Source organism: Mytilus edulis, unplaced genomic scaffold (genome assembly GCF_963676685.1).
Source record: "Mytilus edulis unplaced genomic scaffold, xbMytEdul2.2 SCAFFOLD_1794, whole genome shotgun sequence".
Taxonomy (NCBI): Eukaryota; Metazoa; Mollusca; class Bivalvia; order Mytilida; family Mytilidae; genus Mytilus; species Mytilus edulis.
Window position 1 is genome coordinate 1 of NW_027269013.1, and position 5,816 is coordinate 5,816.

Consider the following 5,816-nt stretch of genomic DNA (forward strand, 5'->3'; position numbering starts at 1 on the left):
TGCAGGTACTTCAGATCATAAATGAGAGAATGTATGAATAAAACTGTTATTGTTATTACTATTAAAGATTTTTTTCTTTTAGGTATTACAGTGAAGAAAAGAGATGCCCCTGACTGCGGGTAAAACTTCTTATGTGTGCATCTTCCTTTCAGTTTTATTTTTAAACGCCATTCTATATTTATCCACAGTATGACGATGACAATTTCATCAGCCAATCCAATAAAAAATGTTAATGCGCACACATGTACTTACTATTCTGAAGACATCTTTTAGCCAGAAAAGTTTATAAATAAGTCTGAAAACTACTTTTTATCATATAAAAAAGCTTATAAGTGCAAGATATATGCTTACATGGACTTCCTACAGTGAAATTTTGTGGGGACTACTTGGACCCGTACCGAAATTATATTAATTTAAATAGAAATTTCATGATTTTGTAAACTAGCAGCAAGACAAGACTCTAAAGTGGACAAAATATATTACTACATACATGATAAAAATTTTCTTTTACAATTCTGACTGAAAAAGAGCTCTAAATTTTTGATAAAAGTACCCTGTAATATCAGCTTTTCTAAAAGAAATATTCAAATTAATGAATTATACAAGATATTTACACTCTAACTTAAAAAAAAAAAAGGTTATATTTTGGCCAGTTGGTGGTTCTCTTTCTTTGGTCTAGACTCCTGGTGTAAATAATACATCAAAAGAAGACAAGACAAAACAAGCGAAGAAAAGAAAAGAACAGAAGAACAGATAGAAACATTCATATGTTGATCTTTTTTTTATATAATGTACTATTTAATATTCTACACACAAGGACATACATGTACCATGAATAACAAACACCCCCCTTTTTTTTTGTGATGAGACTTGTGTGTATATTATTTCATAAAATTTATTTTTTTGTCTATGTATTGCTTTGCATATAGATGGATTCAACAAGAAGAAATAAAAGAGAGAGAGAGATGGGGAAAAGAGGGGTTCAGCTATGTTTCTATTTTCATGTACAACAATTTATAGATTCTTTTTGAAAAATATTGGTGGCCCTGAAAAGGGCCGTTATGTTTGGTGAAAAAAATCACACTTCTTAAGCACGTTCTCCACGGATTCTTCGGGCCAATTGGATATCCTTTGGCATGATGGTTACTCTCTTGGCGTGAATTGCGCACAAGTTGGTATCCTCGAAGAGACCGACCAAGTAGGCTTCGCTGGCTTCCTGTAGGGGCCATGACGGCTGAACTCTGGAATCGGAGATCAGTTTTGAAGTCCTGGGCGATTTCACGGACTATCTCTGGAAGGGAGTTTCCTGATGAGGAGCTCTGTGCTCTTCTGGTATCTCCTGATTTCTCGGAGAGCGACTGTTCCTGGCCTGTATCTATGTGGTTTCTTGACTCCACCGGTTGCAGGTGCGCTCTTACGGGCGGCCTTGGTGGCAAGTTGTTTTCTTGGAGCTTTACCTCCGGTGGATTTACGTGCAGTTTGCTTTGTTCGTGCCATGATTATTAGCTCTGTGGACGATTTGCTACAGAAAGAATACTTGAAAATTTCGGTGAATGTGTTTTTGTGCTTGCCGGGAGGATTGAAATCACGGTGACGATTGGATCACCACTTACATAAAGCTGGCGTTGATTGGTCCGCATATCTTAAATCTGATTGGACTGATTTGTAAGGGACTTTGACAGTTTCAATCCATTTTTTACTGAAAAACTGCTCAACCAAGCTGACAGTAAAAATGCCCCTTTTTTTCATTCAAATTACAGTTTCTGATCATCAATCATTGCTCAACAATAGTAAATTAGTGTCACGGTTTCAATATGATAAATCTGAAGAAGAAAAAAATAATAATGAAAAAAGGTCAAAATACATGCAGAAACATTAAGGAAAGGAAAGAAAAATAAACAGGAAAAAATAAAAATAAAATGCAGTTTGAACACTAACAAAGCGAATCTAATGCAAAAACAGAAACAAATGGAATTACACATTCCCGACATGACATTGTACGGATCGGCTGAGTTTCTTTATTGCTTTGTATTATGTCATATTTATGGTATATTTAATATAAAAAAAGAAGATGTGGTATGATTTTCGTTTGGGCTTGGCACATTTGTCACATTGTCTGATTGTCGGTGTGCTTACATCGATTCCACATCTTTAATACACAACAATAAATAAATAAATAAATAAATAAATAAATAATAAAGACAGAAAGACAGAGAGAGAGAGAGAGATAGATAGAGAGAGAGAGAGAGAGAGAGAGAGAGAGGAGAGAGAGAGAGAGAGAGAGAGAGAGAGAGAGAGAGAGAGAGAGAGAGAGAGAGAGAGAGAGAGAGAGAGAGAGATGCTGAAAAAATGGAAAAAGGAAAAGAATGGAAAGTACATATCATATATAAAGTGTTGACGAAAGAGATACTGTTAACAAAAACTATAAATAAATTATAATAATAAAAAAACACACACCTTCTCAGATGAATCTAAGCATGCTCGCATCAATAACCAAGAGAGAGAAAGAAGAGAGCAGACTAGTATTAATATAAATACTATCAGTGTTTTTTTTCCCCCGACAAAATTTATATGATTTAACTGAGCTACTAGTGGGTTCAAAGAGTCAGAAAGGTACGACAATAAATGTTCTGATGAAGAAGACTGAAAAAGTTACTAGACTTAGTGTTATGCTATAAGAACTGTACTTAAAATGGGATGCGTTAGAGAGAGAAGAAAAGAAGAATCACGGAAGAAGGGACATCTATATTTTAGACATTTTTTATTTGTTATGTAGTAGAATATATTTTTTTTTAATTATGTATGGGGAATAAAGTATTACTAAGATGTACAACAATTTTAGACTCTTTTTGAAAAATATTGGTGGCCCTGAAAAGGGCCGTTTGTTAAGTGAGTAATCTGATATATCCACTTTTTACTTGGCAGCTTTCTGGGTCTTCTTTGGTAGAAGTACAGCCTGGATGTTTGGTAGAACACCTCCCTGGGCAATGGTGACACCAGACAAGAGTTTGTTCAACTCTTCGTCGTTTCTGATGGCCAACTGGAGATGACGGGGAATGATTCTGCTCTTCTTGTTGTCACGAGCGGCGTTTCCTGCCAACTCCAATACTTCAGCTGCTAAGTATTCTAGGACAGCTGCGAGGTACACTGGTGCACCGGCACCAACTCTCTCGGCATAGTTTCCTTTCCTCAAAGTCTGTGGATACGACCGACTGGAACTGAAGTCCGGCACGGGATGACCTAGACTTTGCCTTTGCTTTTGCTTTTCCTCCTTTTCCTCGTCCTGACATTTTGTTCTATTTGGTTGATCGACACTGAGTAAAGTGATACAATTTTTCTTTAAAATTTAGCTTATATACCCACTAAACGGATTGAACGATGTTTTTATTATACACCAATCAGAAACGAAGCTCTCTGCGGGCAGTTAGGCTACCGAACATTCAACATGTTATGGGTGCTCTCTCCGAGGTTCGCGTTCAAGAAATCTTTCAATCCGTTTTGCCCAGTATATAAACAAATTGAAAATAATTTTTCACCATTACTTATTTGATTATCAAACCAGTAACATGCCACCCAAAGTAGGAACTAAAGGAGCCAAGAAGGCCGTCACCAAGGCAAAGACTGCCAGACCGCGGTGACAAGAAAAGGAGGAGGAAGAGACGTGAATCCTATGCTATCTACATCTACAAAGTCTTGAGACAAGTTCACCCCGACACCGGAGTGTCCTCAAAGGCAAATGTCCATCATGAACAGCTTCGTCAACGATATATTCGAGAGAATCGCAGCAGAGGCTTCCCGATTGGCACACTACAACAAAAGATCTACCATCACATCCCGGGAGATCCAGACCGCTGTCCGTCTTCTCTTACCCGGAGAATTGGCCAAGCACGCTGTCAGTGAAGGTACCAAAGCCGTCACCAAATACACCAGCAGCAAGTAAACAGTCTGAAGTTTATAACTTCACAAACGGCCCTTTTCAGGGCCACCAACATTTTTCAAAAAGAATTTACATTTGTTGTACATCATGTCAAACTTCTAAACAAAGCTATAAATCCCAACCCCCAGCTATAACTACTTTCAAACTATTTCAATAGTATATGTTACTTTTCTCTTCTTTCTATCTGTATAACAAATATACGTGTATTTCACTCATTCTGTAGTATTTATTTGTCAAAACTGCAAAGCGTAAATACATAAATCATGAAGAACAAAACAGTGCTTTCATTCCAATTAATAGAGTTGATAAATTTACGATTTCTTTTGCTTTTCGGGAGAAAAAAAATATTGCGAGAATTATTTTACACGGAAACAAGAACATTACCTAATCTTAAACCACGCAAAAACTTTATAATTGAATATAACAGATCTACAGATTTTGTGTGTAAAAGTCCGTGCATTTGTTTGAAATTTTCTCTCTTCATGTAGGCAAATGCACGGACTTGTTGATCTTTGAACGTATTCATAAACCTTCAGAAATATAAATTCTCAAATAAATACAAGAGTAAGAGTAAGGAAGTTAATTAAAAAGAAAGCCAGATATTAAAAAAAAAAGGGGGGGGGGGGGGGATAACGAGAGAGAGAGAAAATAGTTGCGGATCAGGATCAGGGAAAACAAGAAAACGGTTGAAAAATTCATGAACATTACAGAAAAGAATAGAAGTGGGAGCAAGCTTTGATTTCAAGATTTAGCTTAAAACGATGTACAACAAATCTAAGATTCTTTTTGAAAAATGTTGGTGGCCCTGAAAAGGGCCGTTGTTGATATTAGCCGGGTGGCTGTTTAACCTCCGAATCCGTACAAGGTACGTCCTTGACGTTTCAAAGCGTAGACAACATCCATGGCAGTGACAGTCTTCCTCTTGGCGTGCTCTGTGTATGTGACAGCATCACGGATGACATTTTCCAAGAAAACTTTAAGGACACCGCGGTTTCCTCATAGATGAGTCCAGATATACGTTTTACCTCCACCTCTTCTTGCTAAACGACGGATGGCTGGCTTGGTGATACCTTGGATGTTATCACGCAACACCTTCCTGTGACGCTTGGCGCCTCCTTTTCCTAGACCTTTACCTCCTTTTCCTCTGCCTGACATGTTTAACTATTTGTGGTGATTAGTTAAATAATACTTTCCGTCTAACAGCGACTCTTTATATATCACCAACGCGGCCGTAAAAGAAGTATCACACATTTTCAGTTAACTGTTGTCTGATTGGCTTACGTTGTTTTATTCCGGAGGTAACTCCGTACTGCCTTAAACTGTGTACACTTTCAATCCACTTTTTCATTCTAGGTCTGAAAAATATAATAATTCATATCAGACAGTAAATTTTAAGAAAAAACTATTATTGAACAGAAAAAAACTTTCAATCGGAATAAAAATGACTGAAGGAGACAAAAAAAAAAAGTTCCAAAATGTGGAAAAGTTTTCATTTTAAGATAGAAAAGTATGATAAATAAATGATAAATGAAAATCACTTTAGACAGTCAAAATTATAAAGATAATTATTTGCTTTCTCTGAACAGATATTTTCATTCAATGTCAATACACATTTCAACTTAATGGAATGGAATTTAGTTGGGAAAAAAAAAAACCTCACAGACATATCTAGGAATACTGGTTATCTATTTGTCTACTTGATGTACCCAGAAATTGGATACATCACAGGATTTTACATGCTTGCAGTTTTCTACCTGTCTTTCATAACTCAACATCATCTGTCAAAGCTGTGCTTGCCATCCATCAAAGATCTGCTGCAGGTACTTCAGATCATAAATGAGAGAATGTATGAATAAAACTGTTATTGTTATTACTATTA

General features: G+C 36.5%; 2 pseudogenes; both read right to left on the reverse strand.

The window, feature by feature from the left end:
- Positions 1 to 1,085: 1,085 nt before the first annotated feature.
- LOC139509351 (histone H3-like) lies at positions 1,086 to 1,648 on the reverse strand (annotated as a pseudogene).
- A 3,085-nt stretch (positions 1,649 to 4,733) lies between these two features.
- LOC139509352 (histone H4-like) lies at positions 4,734 to 5,099 on the reverse strand (annotated as a pseudogene).
- Between the last annotated feature and the right edge of the window lie 717 nt (positions 5,100 to 5,816).